This window comes from Zootoca vivipara, chromosome 1 (genome assembly GCF_965207765.1).
Source record: "Zootoca vivipara chromosome 1, rZooViv2.hap1.1, whole genome shotgun sequence".
Lineage (NCBI taxonomy): Eukaryota > Metazoa > Chordata > Lepidosauria > Squamata > Lacertidae > Zootoca > Zootoca vivipara.
The window spans coordinates 35,336,370-35,358,623 of NC_142582.1; the positions used below are offsets into that span (position 1 = coordinate 35,336,370).

Here is a 22,254-nt window from a genome sequence, read left to right on the forward strand (position 1 = left end):
TTCATCTGGCTTGAGCCCACCCCCACCCCACCCCGGTGACACAGTGGCTCAGAGGACACTTTGATGGTGCACACGCTTCTGGAAAATGCCCCCATTTGGGGTACTCTCTGCCCCAGAACCATTTGTCTTTTGGTTCCTGCATTGTACTACTGCAAACGTTGAATGGTGTGAGGGTGGGGTGTTGAGTGCAAGAGGAGCTGCCTTCACACTGAACCTATGAAAATTTCTCACCTGTTCCTGAGTTAATGTTTACATTTATCACCTGTATTGGGCAGGCAGGGGATGCTTTCAGAAGTTATTATTTGCTCAATTTACTCAGTTGCTTTATTTTCAGTGTGCATTTTGAAGGTTGTGATCTTGTAGCAAAACTACATGTGTTTGAACAGATAGAGATCAGACATTCTTTAAGAATGAGGGGTTGGATACATCAGTTGGGGCGGGGTGTTACTTGGGATTTTGATTTTGTTGAAATTTGAGGGATTGAAATGTTTTGTATCCTTGCACATTCACTTCATGACCTTTACCTTAGTGTAATCTACCTTGACAAATCTTGGAACTGGTTTTTGAACTCTGGCTAAATTGGAAAGCATTTTGAGGGTTCATTGAGAACAGTTTCCCAATGGCAAATTTCTCTACAATGTGTCAGTGGCCAGATTGTTGGTAAATTCATTCCCTTCTGAATAAAAAAATAAAAATAATTTTTGCAGTACTTTTTAGTGTACAAAGTGCTTTACTATTCTTATCTTAATTGTGATTTATATTTAATTCAGCATTTTGCTTTGCCTTCTCTGGGCTATCAGTATGGATAGTTATCAGGCAACCATTTAAACGTTAAAACTCTGTGGGCGGCATTTTTTCTCACCGCTGACAACTGGATTTTGCAAAAGAAACTTGAGTTACTGTAAACATAGTGTAATGTACTTTTCTGGAAACCTGGACATAGGTGATAAGAGTGGGAGCTTTTGAAAATAGGAGCCTTATTTTGGTGTTCAGATGGAAACTAAGCTCCTGGGGTTGGGGCGTGGGAACCTGTCTATTTTGAGGTGCGGAGCACTAGAAAATCTAGCTAAGAGTTTTTTTGTTTTTTTGTTTGAAATGCTTGACTTTCTGCCTGCTTATATTTTATATATATATTACTGTTCCGAAATGCTTTTTACGATTTAAGTGCTTTAAAAAATATAAAACACTACATTTCTATATATTTATTTTCTGTATTTTTCTCTCTCTTTATTTTTTAATTTATATCCTGCTTTTCTATGACAAAGCCATCCTAAGGGCAGGATACAGTATATTATATTTTAAAAGAAAGCATAATAAAGGAATCTGAAATACAATCCACAAGGAATCTGCAGCATAATGAAGCACACCAAGAAGAATAGCTTAAATTAAAAGAGACAACAGCTGGTCACTAAGCTGTCCCATTGTGACTACCCATAATGCTCCCGTGGAGCATCAATCCAGGACAGGGCTGGAGAACCTAAGGCCCAGGGCCAAATGTGAGGCTCCTAGGCCACATCCATTCCCCAGCCATGCATTGTCTCCCCAGGCCTCAACCCTCACTATCCCTTCTTCACAATCTCCTTGAGTGTTTCTGCCTGGCTGGAATGTGTCTTCGACGTCTGATAAAGACTCTTATTTACCTTGGTGGAGGTGAGGGAGGTAGAATTTGGTCTACTGTACAAACCTAAAGCTTGCACCCATTGTCTACCCACTTTGGCTTGGCTCCTACCTACCACTACTTATCTGGATGATTGTACAGATGGGACTGTAGCCCTTGGGCTGAGAAAGGTTGGCCACCCCTGTTCCAGGATATTGTGAATATTTTAAAGTGGTGGCTTCTCAGCTTTCCACCATCACATCCTTGAGGAAAGGTAGCCTGAAGTAGACATTGAGTATGGTAGCCTCTTCCAGGACACTGGCTACTCAGTAGCCTCTCAGGAGTGATGGGTTGTCATTAGGCGTTTCTGCTTGAGTCTGGGCATTGGGGGAAATGCGAGACCATGAGTTTTTGTTTGTTTTAAATAAGGACTGGAATAATATTAGGGACCCTGCTGCCACTACATCTGAGAAGTGGCTCATGCAACAGCACAAAACTTCTTGCAATAGTTCATACTTGCTGCTTGTTCCTGAAGTGTAAAAGGTAAAGGTAAAAGGACCCCTGACCATTAAGTCCAGTCGCGGATGACTCTGGGGTTACGGCGCTCATCTCACTTTACTGGCCAAGGAAGCCGGTGTTTGTCCGCAGACAGTTTTTCCAGGTCATGTGGCCAGCATGACTAAGCCACTTCTGGTGAAACCAGATAGTAATATATCAGAGGAAAGTAATTGCTGTTGTTTTATGCACAGGGGAATGGGATAATGGTGGATCTCGTCTTTGGTGTGTTTATGCAGTATGGATACAGCAGGCTTTCTGAGAGATACAACAGTGTCTTATGGGCACTTTAAAGACTACCAAATATATTATGGCATCATCTGATACAACTTTGTCTTTGCAGTGTCAAAATTACATGGGTACCCCTCTGGGAACTTACGGCAGCTTGAAGCTTTTAGTTCCCCAAAGCATGCTAGGATTTTAAAGGTCATGCATAGCACCATGGGCAGTGCCTAATTTCTGTTTCACTCTCGTTCCAGAATTTTCATAGTATCGCTCTGGAAACACTTGCTCTTGTCTGTAATTGATGCTTCTTCACCATTGCTTGCACAGTTTGTTATACTGCTATACACAGAACACTAGAGAGAGATGGCATTTCTAATATTAGTTGACAAAAGCATCATACAGACTTTTTGGCTTTTCCTCAGACCAGATCCCTAATTGCCTTTTTAATGTGTAGCAAATGCATTATGCAAGTTGTTCACCTTTCAAGTCCTTGAACCACTTTACTTCCTCAATCCTCTGAAAGGAAATGGATCCTTCTTATAGTTATCTATTGTTGGAAGTTTGTTCCTGTATGCCCTTTTTTGCAGCATTCGTTTCTGTGCATTCCACATTGCAGTCCCTATGGAATGACTAGTGATTGTACACAAGTAATTCAAAAAGGCATGCAGACCGTATTTTACTGACCCGACTGCCTTAAGTGGTGGTGATTGTGGGGTGGTGGGGAGTTCTGTAGCTGTAATTATATACTGGTACCTTCAGGTGGAAAAGAGTGGAATAGCTTTGTACTTCATTATATGTGTATATGGCACAAAACTTCATTCAAACCTTTGAATTCTTGTTTAAGTCCTTGGACGCGGCCACAGTTTCTTTCTCATTGTTCGGGGAACATTTTGGTAAGCTACTTCTCAGTTGTGGCAGAGTAGTAGTGTCTCCACTGGGTTCTTAAAAAGTGAACTATTTCATGTTAAGCGTTTGCATTTTACAGCCTTAGACACTCTTATAGCTGCAGAATGGTTTTTAGAGTCCTCTATGTATGCACTGGAAAAATTAAATTTATTTCTTCTGGTAAATAATTTGGACTATTATTTTTCATTACTTCATTTATTAATTGAATGTTTACACTCCTTAAAATAGTAAACATCTGTAAGCAGTTTGCCATGAAAATAAGAATAAGAATGCAAACTGCAGTTAATAAAATTACATTAAAACTGGATAAAACATGGTAAAAACACAACTGTATATCACAAATAAAATGCGAGAAGTGTAAAAAAAATGATTTAATTGGTTAAGATTACCCAAGTTTTCCTGGGCTCTGACTCTTTTAAGTTTTTAAGAAGAATTGAAAGGTAATTACGGCCTCAGCTGCACAGATTACCCGAGGGAGGGCATTTCAGGCAGTGGGTACTATTGCCAAGAAAGCCTGCTTCTGTGTTGTAACCAGATGACAAGTCCATGGTTGTGGAATGACCAGAATGCTCTCCTTAGAAGATCTTAAAGATTGACTTGGCCTGTACCAAGGGAGACTGCCTGCAAAGTATGGTCTCAAGTTATTTAGAACTTGAAGTGCCGACAGCAACAAAATTTTGAACTTGGCTCAGTAGCTAATAGACAGCCAGTGCACATCTTTCAGCACTAGTGTACTAGGTGTAAAACTAGATGCACCACCACACAGTAGCAGTTACATTTTTCAGTAACTGCAGCTTCTTAACAAGCTGTAAGGGTAGTTCCATGTACAACACCTTACAGTTGTCTGATTGTGAGGTTACCAATGTACGGATTACTATGGCAAGGCTATCCAAAAACAGACATACATAGTTAGTGTGCTGAATGAAATTGGTAATGGGTACTCAGAGCCACTGAGGTCACCTAGGCTCTAGCAACCATGATGGATCTAAGAGCACCCTCAAACCACGGACTTTCTCCTTCAGAGGTAGTGCAACCCCCTATAAAGCTTGTACAGCACCCAGTTCCTTTACCTGGTAACTGCCCAACCATAGAGTCCCAGACTTTGATAATTCAGTCTGCCTTGACTGTATCCAGCACCAGTTTAGGACTTGTACAGACTCTCATGATTCAAACAGGGTTGCTTGTCATCAGCATACCGGTGACACCTTGCCCTAAGCCAACTGCCATGGGTGCTGATTCACAGTCAGTCAAGGCAAGTCTGGAACTGACCCTATAAGTTGTTGGAAAACTGATGTAAAACAGTGCCTCCCAACCCAAACACAGTTCAGGGGGATGCCATGGTAAACAATATGAAAAGCCAATGAGAGTTGCAGGTGAATCAACAGAAACACCCCCCCTGTCCCTCTCCAAAAGATGGTCATCCATTATAGTGACTAAGACTGATTCTTTCCCCAAACTGGTCCTGAACGCACACTGGAATTGGCCCTCAAAGAGGGTCTGCAGCTGAACCATTACCACCCTCAATCACCTCACCCAAAAAGGTGTATTGGTGGTTGGGTGGTAGTTGGTATATACATATTGGTTTTTCAGAAGGGGCTGCACCCAGGGCCGGCTCTAGGGGTAGTCTGGGTGGCGCGGGGTGCCAGGACGCTGGCCCCGCACGGAAACCGTGCTGCGCGCTGTGCCCGCCCACCAGCCGCGGCAAGAAATGGAGCAGGGCGGGGCGCCAGAGCGATCTCCGCACCACGGCGCCGAGGCGCCCGACGTGCTTGAGACGGCCCTGGCTGCACCTACTGCCAGACCAAACCTCCCCAGGCATTAGTCTGACCAGACAAGGAGATAATTGCAATCTCAACATCCAGAATGTCCTCCTCCAACTCTATATTTAGTCTGTGCCCTCTTCTATGTGGTAGGCTGGTTACAAATCAAGACAAACCATGGTTTACTTGAAAGCCATGCAGTCCTGAGCTGTTGCTTGAAAAACTAGGATGTGTAAAAGACATGTATAGCCCTGCTTTAGGGGATAAAATAAATAAGCTGCTATAGAATTTGCCATTCTCTCAGACACATGCGTTACATGCCAGACCCTAGTGGAAATTCTCTTCAGATTTTCTGCTTTCATTACTTTACTGTTTCAGCTGTGTAGTACAGTGGTACCTCGGTTTATGAACATAATTGGTTCCGGAAGTCTGTTCATAAACTGAAGCGAACTTTCCCATTGAAAGTAATGGAAAGTGGATTAATCCGTTCCAGACGGGTCCGCGGACTACTCAACCTGAAGCGTACTTAACCTGAAGCATGGGTGTAATTGGTTCCGGAAGTCTGTTCATAAACTGAAGCGTTCATAAACTGAAGCGAACTTTTCCATTGAAAGTAATGGAAAGTGAATTAATCCGTTCCAGATGGGTCCGCGGCGTTCGTAAACTGAAAATTTGTAAACCGAGGTGTTCATAAACCGAGGTTCCACTGTACTATGTATGTTGCTCCTTTGCTCCTGCTTGTAGTAGATATTGGTTTGCATTATTTCAGTTCACAATGGGGGAAACTGAGTCAGAGAGCAGTTCTGCCCTAGTACAGCAAACCCCATTTCTCCTCACTTAATTCTTACATTGGAGGAGCTTTTCATCAAAGGCTTTTGCTCAGATCCCTATTATCTCCGGGGTCTTTTATGCTATCGCTTCATCTGAATGTAAATTATCCCTCTTGGTTTATTCAGCTGTGCTACGGGAATGAGAGAAGGGTTATTTGCCCCCCCCCTTTAGTGAGCCAAACAACCTCTGTCCTCTCATTGGTTGCCAGTTATCTGGGCGAAAATTTTGAGAGAAGGATGGCTATCCATTAGTCAGAATGGAAGGCACCCAGGAAACAAAAAATGGACGATCAAGTAGGGATTTGGTTTCCTCCCACACAGTTTTCTTCCCGTCGGGCGGCACATGATGGCACCCATGCAAGTTTTGCTATGTGACATCAAAATAATATAACTTCAGCTGTTGACAGTAACCTAGTCCTGAAGTCATCTATCCATATGTATGCCAGCAACTTATTATTCTGCAAGCATCACTTCATTTTGGCTTGCAATAAGTCCTGTTCAGTCATCGTGCTGCAGTGGAATGTTTAAAGCCGAAATGTGGATTGGAATCTGTTTGTTTGCAGCAGATGATTTGCCTAAGCTTTGATGCGCAGTCACTTTCTGACATTTGTGTATTTCAGCAGTGAACAATGTAAACTCATTTTCTGAGCACTTTGATTACTTGCACATAGCAGTGCCCATGGCATGTGACAGAGAAGAGCACTCTATCCACTAATCAGATAGATATGCTTCAAGCGTATTTACACAAAATAATGAAAACAGCTGTTAGATACCTTTAAACTTGAGTGTGTTTTGTTATTAATCTACTATCCCGTACACATGACACTATAATTCTTTGCTCACTCAAGTTGCCTTTAATGACACAGTAATAAAACTGAGAGGGATGAAAGTAATGGAATTGTAGAATGTAATGCCTCAATTGTTCTACAGTGTCTTCCTTTTTGCCAAAATAAACCACAATTAGGTCCATATGGTGTTTTTGAAGTTTTCAAGCAATGACCCTAATAAAAAGTAATGAATTTCTGACAAAAGAAAGCGTGGTGCTCTTTTAAGCAGATATCTTCACTATTGATCTAGATATGATTGCAGACTGATATGCTAATAGAAGAAGAAAGGTTCAACGTGCCTGTTACAAGCACTTTCATTTTCAGTTTATTTTAATCATATGAAATTCCATATGAAAAGGTAGAAACATGTTGTGATCTATTAATTATGCCTCCCTTTTAATAAGAGCTAATATTTTCAGATAACGCGTTGGTTCTTTCTTCTGTGTTACTGTTCCTTTGCTTCAGAATGTGAAGCCTCTGAGGTAAGAGGTGAACTCACATCCTGTGAGGATGCCCTTTTTCAGCAATGACAAGCTCACTTGAATTAATGTGTGTGTGTGTGTGTGTGTGTGTGTGTGCGCGCGCGCGTGCACACACACACACACACACACACACACACACACAAAAAGCTATTCTTTGACCCTCCAATCCTAACATTTGTGTCATTTTGAATGGTTTAGATACTAATATACCATGGAAGGAACACTAGCATAGTACTAGGATCTGAAGAAGTGTGCATGCACACGAAAGCTCATACCAAAATAAAAACTTAGTTGGTCTTTAAGGTGCTACTGAAGGAATTTTTTTATAGTACTAGGATGTTACAGTGATTTATCTGTTTGCAACAGCCAACCTAAGAATTCATAATGAGCATTGGATTTCTTGCGTGGGTTTTGTTTATTTAGGGCCCAGTGTTTCTCAAGCTTGGGTCCCCAGCTGTTGTTGGACTACAGTTCCCATCATCCCTGACCACTGGTCCTGCCAGCTGGAGTGATGGGAGTTGCAGTCAAACAACAGCTGGGGACCCAAGTTTGAAAAACACTGATTTAGGCCTTGCTAAGGGCAAAAGGCCCTAGGGCTGAATGTGGCCCTCCAGGTCTCTATCTGGCCCTTGGAATTCTCAACTGGCCACACCCATCACTTGCCCTGCTTTTTTTGGAGGGGTGTGTGTGAACGAATTCCTATGCTCCACAAATAACCCAGAGATGCATTTTAAATAAAAGCACACATTCTACTCATGTAAAAACACGCTGATTCCCGGACTGTCCGTGGGCCGGATTTAGAAGGCGATTGGGCCGGATCCAGCCCCCGGGCCTTAGTTTGCCTGCCCATGCCTTAAGCTATATGTGCCCCAGTCTTACCCAGGTTATTAACACCTGCATATCAAGATTAATCCAAGCACCTTCTTAATAAAAGACAGTTGCAAATAACCCAACCAAAGAAGGTACGTTGGGACTCATGACTTGCTCTTTGTGTTGCACTTTAAAAAACCCACAAAACTTAGATTGCAGTTGGTGTCTGATGAGAAGGGAAACGTTGAAAACAAAACTAATTATTGTAAACACCTAGAATTACTGAGGCAGCTCTCTCTCCATCCCTTACCCCCTGCCCTTGAATGTCTTCCTTCCATAGCTGCATCTGGATTGTGGGATCCTTCCTTTATATATCTTTTCTGTATCCTCGCCATTGGCCATGTGAATATGGGAGAGGCCTGCATGTGGAAGTCTGGCCAGCATTATGACATACAATTTGCATTTAGCATTGAGCTTTTTGCATGGATAGTTTTGCAAGAAAAACCAAAGTATTTTGGAGAGAAGACTGCTTTAATTTATTTTCTTGTTGACCCTTTACTAAAATATATAAATCTGATCTAATGTGGTTTTGGTTAATTTAACTTAACTTAGGTAGTTATAAACTGTCATTTTTTTTTGCTTTACCTTGACAAACAAGTGAATATTAACTCCTACATGTATGTAAAAGATTTAAAATAGGAAGTAAAGTTATAATGAAGGCTCATCATGTACACCCTTTTTTTCTGGGGAAATTCCCTAAGCCCACAGCCTGAGAATTTGCCCACAGGGCAGGGCTTTTACATCTCTGGGGATTTCCTCCGAGTTTTTTATATGGCTGCTTATTCTCGCCTTCATGCTGGGGATTACCGCTGGGTTTGTGTGGGTAATAAGTCCCTAAAATGTAGCCTAATATGGTTGGTCTCAGGCCAGTGACATAGAACGCTTGTTTCCGCTCTTGGACTTTCTGGTGATAGCTCATCTAAAGAAGTGATAGCTCATAAAAGTATTGTAAAACGTACAGAATCATTAAAAAGCGCCACACGGCCACAAAAGCTATAAAATTACTTAGAAACTCCTTGTAAAACTCTTTAACCAAAGGTCCACAGGCAAATGGGATGTAAAATTACAAAAATGAATCATGCATTCTTAAATTAATGGCAGCATACACAGAGACACAGCTCCCCTGATGGCATATGTAGGTCTGTGCTAAATTATCAGTTTCAAATTTTCAATCCCCCCCCCTTTTTCTTAAAACAACAATAATAGGTCTTTTGAATATTCCTAAATGTTCCTCGAACTGTTGCTCCTTGCTTACCATATTTGCTGTTGCTCATAACCCCAACTTGAATACTGCATTGGTGCCATTTCTTTTTGCTCCTCCTTTTCCTGTCCACATAATTCCAGTTAATAAAGGGTCACATAATCGGTGTGAAACCATTTTGCCACCATGTGACCAGTCAGTTTTGGCTACATGACAACACCATTAATAGCGAGGGAAATGTGGCTTAGCATAATCACAAGCAAATTCTGAGTTAACCTAAGAAACCAACCTGATTGGTCATAAAGCCAATTCAATTTGAGGGCATGAAGCAATGCGCCATTCTAGGTAAACAGTTCCATCCTTGTTTGCAGCCCTCTCAAATTTCCAAAAGGTGAGAACTCACACATTCTGGTGTGTGTTGCTGTGTATCTTTGTCTTTGTCCTGAATATAACAGAATAAACCTCTCTAAGCAGCTCTTATAATGGGTCCTTGATTTCAATTTGCATATTATGGGACTGCCTAAATAAGAATGTCTAAATAATAATGTGCTTATAGAGGCTTATAACAGGCCGCCACTTTAGTTAGATATATCACTAGAGCTATTTCTTGTCCCCATTTACTTTAATTATGTTACTTTCATTTAAAACATTTACTTACATATCTGCTGCATCAGGCAGCTTTCCCAATCATATCTTATCTCAGCTTAACTCTGGCTTTAGTGGGGAACAAATTCCCTACCGCTGAGTTTTTCCATCTGTGTTGGAGAATGAGAGGCTGACTGGCCTTTTGAGTCAAATCTTTGCTGTAACTGGCTGTGTGTTTTGTAAGCACTCGGGAGTGAGAGTTGTTCTTGCTCAATCAGATCAAACCTAGGAACTGCTTTCTCCAAGGTAAAGCACAACCCAGGAAAGCTTCCTAACAAGACTCTGGGTTAGATAATCTATTCATCTCTGCTTTTTTCAACGCAACATATAAAAAGGTAAAGGTAAAGGGACCATTAGGTCCAGTCGTGACCGACTCTGGGGTTGCGGCGCTCATCTCACGTTATTGGCCAAGGGAGCCGGCGTACAGCTTCCAGGTCATGTGGCCAGCATGACAAAGCCGCTTCTGGCGAACCAGAGCAGCAAATGGAAACGCTGTTTACCTTCCTGCTGTAGCGGTACCTATTTCTCTACTTGCACTTTGAGGTGCTTTCGAACTGCTAAGTTGGCAGGAGCTGGGACCGAGCAACGGGAGCTCACCCCGTCGCGGGGATTCAAACCGCCGGCCTTCTGATCGGCAAGCCCTAGGCTCTGTGGTTTAACCCACAGCGCCACCCGCGTCCCAATAACAGTGATACAGAACACCCAATATATATATTATGTAAGGCTGCAATTGGCTGCCACTATACATATGTCTCTATCTTAAAGACCAATTTTCCTTTTCAAATATTTCTTCACTGTCAATATCCACAAGAAATGAGTTTATCTTCAGCAGAAAATATGTAGACTGTCAATCTTAGGTTGTTGTCACTTCTGCAAACGTTTTTTAAATTACTTTATTAAAAACGTTGACTGGGGTAAAATAATTTAGGTTGTTGCCTTTATATAATTATACATGATTCACCATGTGTGTGTTTTTAAAGTGCATTTTCACCCAGCAATTAGCACTCTACTGCCTTTAAACAATGACTTAAAAGAAACAAGTTTAAGAAAACATTAGTTGTACTGAGATTTGGCAATATAAGCCGGTGGTAGAGGTTACATTCTCAATAATATGACCTAATACAGCAGCATTTTAGTAAATTGGTATATAAACAAACATCTGTTGCAGGAATGTAGGAATGACATCATAAAGAATGTATGCAAAATTTTAATTGAAAAAGAATGATGCCGGTTACCCTGTTTCTCATATTTTAAGACATACCCATAAAATAAGCCATAGCAGGATTTTTAAGCATTCAAGGAATATAAGCCATACCCTGAAAATAAGACATAGTGCTAGGCGCAGCAGCAATGCCGGCCGCGGCAGGAGGAGGAAGAAAAAATAAGACATCCCTTGAAAATAAGCCATAGTGTGGTTTTTTGAGGAAAAAATAAATATAAGACGTGTCTTATAATATGAGAAACACGGTAGTTGCATGACTTTTAAATCTAAATTGATTTTTGGCTTCAGTGAAAGAGGGATGGAATTCCTATGCCCACTACAGTAAAATAGTTAAGCTGCAATACCCTCTTACTGTACCTAAACATTATTTCCTAGGTCACTGAGTAGGCGATACTTCATGTAATGCAGTATGTGTTACATGTAATTATATTGACAATACTTTAATTTCTGTAAACAATTCTTCATGAAACAGCAGTAAGATATAGGATGAATTTGATTCATTTTGCGTGTAAAGTATGTGAATCATTTAATAGACCATTACATATACTATATTAGACTCCATTCTTCCTTTTTTTCCTTCAGAGTTTTTCATTATAAGACTGACTTTAATGGAAAGAAGTTTAACCTTCCCTCCCAGATAGATTGAACCCCATAACTGTGTAAACATTCTCATTATAAAATAAAATCCCCATCCCCAAGGGCAGCACAATAATTATGTTGCAGAATGTTGTACAAATGTTCCTCTTTTTTAAAAAGAAAGAAAGAAAGAAAAACACCCAAACTGAAAACACGCTTTCTCATTTTTGTAGCCAAGTTCTTATCCTTTGCATTATTAAAGCTAATCAATAATACTTTTTAAAAATTGTAATTTAATAAAATACATACAATGTGATTAGTTTTCAATTTTTGAAGTTTATTTTAATCAGGTTTGCTAAGAAGTCATCAGTAAAATTGCTGTTGATTTATAAATAGGATAATTAGAGGCTTTCTTCCTAAGTACTGTTCACTGGCATTGTGGCTGATTTTATTGCATAGTCAAACCCCTTCATTCAATTTTAAAATTGCCTTTTGAATGAACTGCACTATGAGCTTGCCAAAGTGTGTCACCATTAATACCTTACCCTCCCCTGTTTCATTGTCCAGTCCATAAATGCACAATGAGTTGTTTGATAAAGAGGTCAAGGAGGTTCTGCTAGTTTTTAAGTAAATTAAAGCCAAACATGTCAGATTGTCTCACACTTATTAATGGCACTATGCTTCAGCGAGTTAGCACTTGTGTTGCACATTATGTGCAATTTGCCTCACCAAGGCTTCAATCCTGTGTTCACTTACATAGGTAGGAGGAAGCTCCATTGGACAAAGCGGTATTTACACCTGAGTAAACATACATAGCATTGCTCTGTGAGATGCTTACGGAAAAACTTGTGTACTTCAAAACTAGTACTCACTGCAGAGCGTTGGTGGGAGGCATCCTATTCAACAGCTCTATGATTATTTTTTTAATGGGAAAATGAATCTTTTGAGATGAGAACTATGGAGCTCAAGTTCTCCTAAGGATGGTGCCCGTGGCCAAGGGAGCATTTCAAGAATTAAGGATTCCAGGAGAAGTAATCTCCGGGAGGCCTGCAGCCCATTTGTTACATGCATGTAAGCACTCCAATGCCTGTGTTAATCTGATACCAGATAGCAATTACATTTCTGCCGAGCGCTGAGATTCATTGAATTTGGAGTGTGTATGAACAATGCTGTCACTTTGTAGGTAAGTCTTATTATTACGTGTTACTCCATCAGTTTCATATTCCGTCACATAACCTTGACCTAGACGGTTGTAGGTGTTGGAAGAAGTTTCATCAATTTTTATACAGCCTTTTTCTTTTTCTTTTAAGGCTTTGGAAATATTTTTGAGATAGAAATTTGAAAGGCAAAAAGTAAGAACAAAAAAAACTTCGCTTGTTCGGTCTAAAAGAAAGTGTGTGTGTGTGTGTGTGTGTGTGTGTGTGTCCCTTTGTAACAGAAGGAATGTTTCTTATGTTTCTGTCTTCAGACAGTTGGCACACATTTCATCTCAGCAGCTGCTTTCTCTTAAAGTGCAGTAGAGTGTAGGACTGTAGTGACACTAGCATTAATACTTCACATTCTGCTATCATATGCTGTCACTGTGAAATATGGATCTAGGTTACATGTGTTTGCAGACTTTGTACTGCTGAATTATGAAAGCTGACTCAGTTGGAGAATTGTGTTGTATTCAGAGACTGTGAACTGAGCAATAAATGAATGTGGTAAAGAGACTTGTAGTAATCGTAGTAGTAGTAGTAGTAGTAGTAGTAGTAGTAGTAGTAGCCTTCCCCCCTCTGACTTTATTTTGGTCTGATAAAAAATCATTTTCAGAATTTGGAAAAATACCTTTTAGTTGGCACCTACATATTTTACATTTTGCAGTTTGCTTATTATCTAACCTTCTCTTAGCTGTACTTTGAAAACAAATGAATGATTGTGGGGCAAATACTGAGCTATTTATTGTGTAATCAGGAATGCAATATGGATGAGGGGATGATAGTGATAGTTTTTGATGGAATCTGAAAGAGTTAAATTCCCAGAAATCTTACTGATCTTTGTGGCAGAACTAAGCACGCGCTTAAATAACTCTAGCTGTGCACAAGTTTATTGTGGATATACTGAGATCCCTTGTGTTTCAGATAATAGCACAGGTTCAATCCCATCAGTATCATATTCCCCAGGTAATGCTCATTTATCACCTGGTGGGGAGTGGGTGGGATATTATTTTTCTATAGTTGCATCAACACCAAGAACTAAATCACACAGACTTATGGGAGGCACTTCGATTCCTCACCCCCCATGAGGTGGCTCCCTGCTTCTGGTTGGCAGGTCACGTGCAGCTGCTCTAACATACACCAGGAGTTTTGCTGCATATGTAGGTCTCATGTTGAGGTGCCAGGTAAGACAATCAGTATCTCTGCTTTATTTCTACCATGTCACAAGATAAGTGCCAGTACTGCAGACTACCATTTGAAATCTGATGAACCAGGCTCCTGCCTGTGTCTTATATAGTCTCTGGAATCCGGGAGTAAACTTGTTACGCCTCAAGCTAGTAGTGATATGTGAAAACTCCCTTACTTAAGATGCAAAACCAAACCATGCCTTACCTGGCCTTGCACACACTCCTGGTGGTGGGAGAGTTTTGTTTTTTGTTCCCCCCCCCCCAGCACTGACACTTGTTCTTGCTTACCTGTTCTGAGTTCAGATCTTTTTCTGGGAGACGTTTCCCAAAATCACAATTTTAATTGAACTGTGATACTTGTGGTCTTGAACCTTTCCTCCAGCTTTGCTCTGTAGAAACAGTGGTTGAATGTTTGAAATGCCCAGGAAGGCGTGGTACCACATGCAGGTGTGGCGTGCCTCCTTTCTGAACTGCTTGCTCCATCACAGCAGCCTCACATATGCATAGAGTGGAGATGTATTCTGTTCCTGAGGTGTTTTAACCATCAACAGACTAAAGCACATTGTGTCTTCATTGGTGTGATATTAGCACGGGTTATAGCAGGGGTCATGAAGCACAGACCCTAGCTACCATATGCATCCCTTCAAGTTTTTTTGTCTGGCTTTCAGGACTCTCTTTAAGCCATACTCCAGACTTAGCACATTTCCTTGCCCAACCCTACTTGAGCAATTTGGCTTGACTGGAATGTGTCCTTGAACCAAGATAATGTGCCCAGATGGAGGTGTAGAAGCCTCTGACTATTTGTGTGGCTGGATTTTTGCCTCTGTTTTCACCCACCTTTAGATCTGGCACTGGCATGTGACCCTCCCAGAAGGTTACTCATGAGGGAACATGACTCTCAGGGTTCCTCACTGAGAGTTCAAAGAGCTTGAGCCCATTTGTGTAGGTGCTGCTGTGTCATACTTTATTTTAAAAGGAATTGCATGGAGCACATGTGTTCAGATTAGGGGGAGAATTTGCCAGACTTCCTCAATTCTTGCCCCAGTCACTGGAACACGAAATCAGAGAAGTATTGGAAGCCACTGCTGGCAACCTGATTACAATGGCGAATGGAGAAAGGTAGATGAATGAAGAGCAATAATTCAAGGGCGAATCCAGATTTTGATTCTGGCATGTGTCAGAGAGGTTATGTGGATCCAGTATGAGAGATTTTACCATAGCTGGTTCAGTCGATGGCTTTGATATCTACATTTGGGTCTTGACTGCAACTGATGCAGCCAAACCCCAGGAGAAAAGAAGGCTCAGTGTAACAGTTCGTCCATCTCAGATAACTTGTTTTTGTTTAAACTTTTATTAATCACAAGAAGCGAGGGGAGCATGAAGAAAAAGAGAGCAACACACAGCAGTAGTTTAAAGTGGTTCACATAGGAAATGGGGAAAACTTTAAGCCACTCCTCATTTGAGATTTTCAAGCAGCAAAACTAATATAACGGTCACAGTTCCACATCATGTTTTAACACTCGCCACAGAGCTTTTGTTACAGACTCCGTGAGAAAAATGGTAGGACTTATTGAACTCATCTGTATAACTGATGACATACTGCATGTTTTATTGTTTAGTGTGCATATAGCATTCAGATGGAAACAGTATTATGTTTTGTTCTCATACACAGGGTGGTGTTCTAAAGCCTCTTAGGGGGATTACTTGTGGTGTGATCATTACCTGAAAGTTTTCACGTGAAATATAATTTGCTTTTCACAGGAACATGTGCCTCCTCTTCTATTTAAGCATTCTTCTTTGGACTCCTTTTACCACGTCCAAGTAGCCCAGTTTCAAACTTTGCATCTGTGTCTCAAGTTTTTTTTTTAAAAAAAATCTTACTATCAATAAATGCTGTGATAGTTTTTTATGCCACCCTCCCTCCCTCCAATGAACTTACAAATAAATAAATAAATAAATAAATAAATAAATAAATAAAATTGCTTGGTTTTGCTACCTAACATCACATGTTTTGTCTCAACTTAAAAGGAAATGTGCAAGCATAAATCCAAGTTACAGAATGATCACACTTGTTTACTCGTAAGGAATTGAACCTCCTGAGTTCAATGGGACTTAGGATTGCAGCCATAGTTATAATATGTACCGTTTCAATTCTTTGCTGTTATACAGTAACTGAGTGTCTGTTCTTTAAATCATAGCACCTTGTTCTCTGAATCAAGAAAAAAAAAATCTTTGAGAAAGTGGATTTCTTGCCACCAATCAAAAAAGCAACATTGTGAAGTGTTTGTTCTTTTCTATTTATATTTGAAAAAGAGACAAAGCAAAATCTTTGCTTGTGCTGTATGAATTGTTTACAAAAGAAAGCTATCTATTTTGTTTTTTCCCCTTGTACTGTCAAGGTAAAGGCTGCTTCTGTTTCTCATGGTGCAGATCAATTTATGGCTATTGTAGCTACTCAGAAGAAACAAGATAATTGCTGATGTTCTCATCTACAAAACCACTTTGTAGTTCAATTCCCCCCTCCATACTTTTGTAAATAGGATGTGTTCTCACTGAACAAAACTGTGCTTGTGATCCAGTACCAGCTCGTTGAATCATTTGTTCTGAAATTCAATAAATGATTTTTAAGGGTTTAAAAAAGTTTGTGCATTATGGGCAAAGCATATTTTACTGTCCTGGAAATTTATTCAGAAAAGGTAACAGCTATGCTTGACCCTGAGATTAGATAGTTTTGGTTAAATTGCACTGCATTTTGGGTTGTTGTTTTAAATCCTCTATACAAATTGTATCGCCGGGGTGGGGTGGGGGTGGAGCTGTGCATTGAAGGTGAGATTACATAGTTTGCGAGAAGAGTTGATTTGGAATCTGATTGTAGTTGGGGGGGGCATCTTTATCGCTGAAGTAATTTATTTTGTGGTATAATTGCTGCGACATTGCCAATCCCTATATACTTTCACAAATATTTTAATAGTAATTGATCTGTTATTAAAACCTAAATGCAATGTCTTCTCTGCATGTTTCAGGGCCCTTAATTCAATTCAACCTGTCATTGTAATCAACGTCTGATACCACATACCTTAAAACGTTTCTGAATTAACTCTGGCCCTATACAGTTATAATGCTTGCTCCCAGTAAGCCATGGTTTGTAAACTGGAAACTAGCTTCATAAATGTGTTCTGTTTCTCTGCTTCCTGCTTGAGATTAACCCCCATTTCTCTTCCTAGCATTGACCTCAGTCTTCATAGTGTTGACCTTCCTCAGAGCACTCCATCTATTCTGTTCCTGGCATTTACTTTGCTAATAAATACACAGATAAAAACCATGGTTAACACAAGCCAGATTCCTTTATAACAATGGTTTCAATCTGTAGTTTACGAAAGAGCCATCATTTATGTTAATAACCATTTTCTGTGGTGTACAGGTAAGGCAAAACTATGATTAACACCAGAATCATAGAATCATATAATTGTGGAGTTGGAAAGGACTGTAAGAATCATCTAGTCCAACCCCCTGCAATGCAGAAATCTAAACTAAAACAGATGACTATCCAACCTCTGCTTGAAAGGTTGGATAAAACCCTGAGACCTCAGGCTGGGTATAGGTCGATATATAAATTTAATAAATAAATAATATTTAATAATAATAATAATAATAATAATAAACCTCCCAAAAGGACAGTCTATCACGTCTTGTGGGAGACTGTTTCACTGTCAAACAGCTATTACAATCAGAAAGTTCTTCCTGGTGTTTAGTTGGAATTTCCTTTCTTGTAGCTTGAAACCATTGGTTTGGGTCCTAGACTCCAGAGCAGGAGAAAACAAGCTTGCTCCATCTTCCATGTGACAACCCTTAAGATATTTGAAGGTGGCTATCATATATGCTCTCAACCATTTCTCATAATGCCTGGTTTCCATATCCTTGACCCTCTTAGTCACACTCTTCTGCACAAGTTCAAGCTTGTCAATACCCTTCTTAAATTGTGGCACCCATAACCTGACACAGTGCTCCAGGTGTGGTCTTACCAAGGCAGAATAGAGCAGTACTATGACCTCCCTTGATCTGGACACTATACTTCTGTTGATGCAGCCTAGAATAGCATTAGCTCTTTTTTTCTTTTCATTTTTGCTGCTGCTGCTGTCACTTTTTTCCAGGATGATGAAGAATCATTAGTGAGCATTCTTCAGGTCTAGTCAGTCAACCAGCTGAAAATCCACTTAACAATAACCTTGTCCAACCCACGTTTTACCAGGTTTTCCACAATAATATGACGGAGGACATTGTCAAACACCTTACTGAAATCAAGATAGAAGAGAGGAATAATAATAATAATAATAATAATAATAATAATAATAATAATAATAATAATTTATTTATACCCCACCCATCTGGCTGGGTTTCCCCAGCCACTCTGGGCGACTTCCAACAGAAATATTAAAATACACTAATTTCTTAAAGATTAAAAGCTTCACTAAACATGGCTGCCTTCAGATGTCCTCTAAAAGTCTGGTAGTTATTTTTCTTTTTGACATCTGGTGGGAGGGCGTTCCACAGGGCGGGTGCCACTATCGAGAAGGCTCTCTGTCTGGTTCCCTGTAACTTGGCTTCTCGCAGCGAGGGAACCGCAGAAGGCCCTCGGCACTGGACCTCAGTGCCCGGGCAGAGCGATGGAGGTGGAGGCGCTCCTTCAGGTATACTGGATGCTCTACTGTGGCAGGATTAGGTCTCGGTCCCTGAGCTTGGCTAGGCTAAGATTGTACAGGATCAAGCCCAAAACATGATTTAATTAAGAAGCAACAAGGAGAGTCCGAAAGCAAAGCCAAGGTGAAGCTAAGGTCAAACACAAGAGAGAAGTCCTGAGACAAATGTATTCCATACATAGAGTCAGAAGCTGGAAGCAAGGAAGATCACTCAGTAGTCAGGTTGCAGGAGTATGGATCTGAAAGGAATGAGCTGATCCAGCAACCACCAGCTCTCAGTTGACGCTGCCAGTGCTTAGGGTTCTCCAGGAACTCTTTACTATTAAAGCGTGCAGTCATGTCCAAAGAGCTATTTGCCCTTGAGTAGCATAATTGCATTTCAGGTATGTCTTCACCAGCTGCCTGAACCTGATCCTGACACTCTTGAGGGTTAAGGGTTGCTTCAGCCCCCCCCCCCTTTCAACTTGGACAGGGGTTCCTCTGCTACACATGAAGCAGATACCTGCCCCAAGGGTTTCCCCAGGAGCAGTCCTGATGAAGTATTTCTTTGGCTACCAGGGTCTTTCATATCAGTCTAGCTTGAGTGGCAGAGGTCTGTGTGCTCTTGGGCTTTTGGTGATATGGGTCCTAGTGTGAGTCATCCAGGTCCAGGTTGGGGCTTAGTGTGGCAAGGGAAGACAGATGAGAAATAAATCAAAGCTCAATGGGATAGAACATTATAAGGCCGACTCCCGGTTTGCATATCCTGGTTGTGTTTTTTTGAGGGGTCATTTATTTTTGCCTTACTGAATTAGCATGTTATATATGCCGTACTTATTTATATTTCATACCTAAATAGAAGGTTGTAAAAATGTCATTGTGATACTGGTGGAGCTTTTTTAAAAATAATGTTTTGATTGCTTTGTTTTCTGGATTTTAATAGAAGGCAAAAACTGGCTTGCGTGAGCATTGGAATAAATATTACCAATGCACAGTCCCCATTTTGGCTGGATAAAACAGGGCATTCTCCTAAAATGAATCCCAATTTTGCATTTGTAAAAGCAATGTCAGAAAGCCAGGTTTTATTATTATTATCATTTCAAGTTATTTATTTTGTTTTTATTGCCTTATTGACAGCATAATTTTCTGTCTAGAATTTATGGTAGAGGCTCATGTGGCAATTCTCTTTTCAAAAATATATATATTGAGAGAGTTGTATCAAGGCAAGATTTTGGCAGACTTTCTCTTCAAAAACGCCTATATCCAGATAATGGGGGCCATTAGTTTAAGGCAGGGTTGGGGAAACAGGCACCATTCCCATGTGAGCAACCTTTCAGGAGCTGCACGCAAATGCTGGGTTGGTCCAGAGCAGGCATCCCCAAACTGCGGCCCTCCAGATGTTTTGGCCTACAATTCCCATGATCCCTAGCTAACAGGACCAGTGGTTGGAGAAGATGGGAATTGTAGTCCAAAACATCTGGAGGGCCGAAGTTTGGGGATGCCTGGTCCAGAGATTTAGCTAAGCGTGAAAGAGGCAAAAGTGGGTGGAGCAATGGACGGGACTCTTACCTTTGTATAGTAGGCTACATTCCTCTTCACAAGTAGGCAAGCAGGAGGAATTGTCACCATTCAAAGACACATTCTCACCAGGCAAAATCACCGGCAGAAAGCAGGACCAGTAAGAAGTATGACCAGGAGAAGGGGCATGGCCGAGGCAGAGTCCCAAAGGCTAGATAGATAGAATAGAAGCCTGGAGAGCTGTATTTCTTTCTTTTTAAAAAAAGTATTTTAATTTTTGTCATTATCTGTATTTCTGAAAAAATATTAGATCATCATTTAGTATGTGTCTTATGAGTTCTCTGCATTGTCCTCCAGTCACAGTGCTAACGCTTCACTGCCTGAAGGTGTTAAGGCAGCAAGAGGTAGAGTGGGTGGAAACAAATACTAAAACTAAATTTGTCTCATATTAACTTGAAACATCCTAGATTTTTGATATATTTGGTTATTCCCCGGATGACCCATTAGAATGAAGGCTGTTCTGGGAGGTGGTCCAACATCATCTCAGATGTGTAGGTTTTGGAGATTGTTCAAAAGGGCTGCTCCATGGAATTTGAATCCACCCCAAGGTCAAGTCAGTTTATTTAGGCAGAGTTTATCAGCAAGAAAAGGAGAGATCCTTTCCTAAGGTTCTCAGACATATCACCATAATACATACAACATCAATGTGGTAAATCTGGCATATTGTTTTAAGCTTTTCTAAAGCATTCTGGGCATCAATAAAAGTCTAAGTAATTTATTGTTAAGCAGGTAAATGCATGAAAACATACGCATTCCACATCAATAGCATTCTAGAAAATAATTTGTTAGATTGCCTCAAAAAGCAAAGTAGACTTTTACCGTGTTAGATATTGAGCCCCACTGCAGTGGTTCCCCCCCCCCCCAATACCTGCTGTTAGATCAAATGACATGACTTTAAAGTAAGAGCCTTTGCTAAGTCAACTACCATCTCATCTTCTCGTTTAAAAACAGCAGGATATCCCATCATGTCTACGGTTTAATTAGATGGTATTTTGATCATCATTCACACTCCTTAATGATCAATACCCTTGCTTTAAGTTTGTACGAAATTTGGCCTTCAAATGAAAGTTCATGCTTTTGTCACTACTGCATCCAATATAGATACTTCATTCTTGTGTTAGCTATAGGCTAATTGTTTTAAAAGTCCAACTGACTTTAAATACATTCCTTTGTATAAAATTAAGGATCTTGTTCAAATCAATGAGTAGAAGTTAAAAATGTCTCCAAGCGCAGAGTTCTGGTTCGGAGGGTTAATAAAAGGTGAACAATGTAGCATCTGCGTGCAACTTAGCCCTAAAAAATAAGCATCTTTATCTTTGCATCAGTGATGAAATAAAAAAAGATGATGCATTGCAGGGGGTGCAATTAGGATTAGGGTGCAGTCAGTATGGAGTCATGGCTGACCCCATGGATTTTTCTGAACCACAAGTCTATGAGCATGTGTTTCACTCATTTCCACTGAACAGATTTACTGTATATTCCTGCGTATAAGACTACTTTTTAACCCAGGAAAATCTTCTTAAAGGTCAGGGGTCGTCTTATTCTCCGGGTCGTATTTCTTATACGGCAAGTATATCCCAAACTCTATATTTTAACTGGAAAAGTTGGGGGTCGTCTTATACGCCCAGTCGTCTTATACGCCGGAATATACGGTAAATGGGCATGTATAACATAATTGCAGGGACCTAAAGCCCTTCTTTAGTTATGTCCAGAACTGGGAATCCTCTGTGGAGTTTTTGACATTATATATTCTTGAACAACAAATCCTGATTGCACACTATAGGCTGCTTCTTAGTATCCTCCCAGTATCAAAAATAGTTGGCTGTGTAGCTGCTGGGGTGATGTGCTGAGCATGTGTATTGCCACAGTCCTTGGCCTCAGTGTCACTTTTAAGTGCGCCCCCAACACAATGACTGCGGAA

At 40.5% G+C, this 22,254-nt stretch overlaps 1 protein-coding gene across 14 annotated transcripts in view; it reads left to right on the forward strand.

Moving 5' to 3' along the window:
* QTMAN (queuosine-tRNA mannosyltransferase) overlaps positions 1-22,254 on the forward strand; it is a 341,618-nt gene that overhangs the window by 107,447 nt on the left and 211,917 nt on the right. The window lies entirely within an intron of this gene.